Source organism: Buceros rhinoceros, unplaced genomic scaffold (assembly GCF_000710305.1).
Source record: "Buceros rhinoceros silvestris isolate BGI_N320 unplaced genomic scaffold, ASM71030v1 scaffold37545, whole genome shotgun sequence".
Taxonomy (NCBI): domain Eukaryota; kingdom Metazoa; phylum Chordata; class Aves; order Bucerotiformes; family Bucerotidae; genus Buceros; species Buceros rhinoceros.
Window position 1 is genome coordinate 1 of NW_010414032.1, and position 292 is coordinate 292.

Genomic DNA, 292 nt, shown 5'->3' on the forward strand with positions numbered 1-292 from the left:
CACACACCCCCACCCGCCTCCCCCCGCCTTTACATTCCTGTGCTAGACCTGCTCACCGTTGCAAAGCACTGTGCAGGGAGCTCTCAGAGTGCAAAGAGCAGGGGAAGCGGTAGGAGGGTCAAGTGAGGACTGAGAAGGGCGAGAGGAAAAGGTCAGTGACGCAAGCCCAAAGCGATGGCTCTCGGCTGAGCTACTCTGCTGTTTGTCCGTGGTGTACTATTTCTACTCAGCAACAATTCACACATCTGGGGACCACAACTCCTTCCACCACCACCGACCTTCCTCACACTTA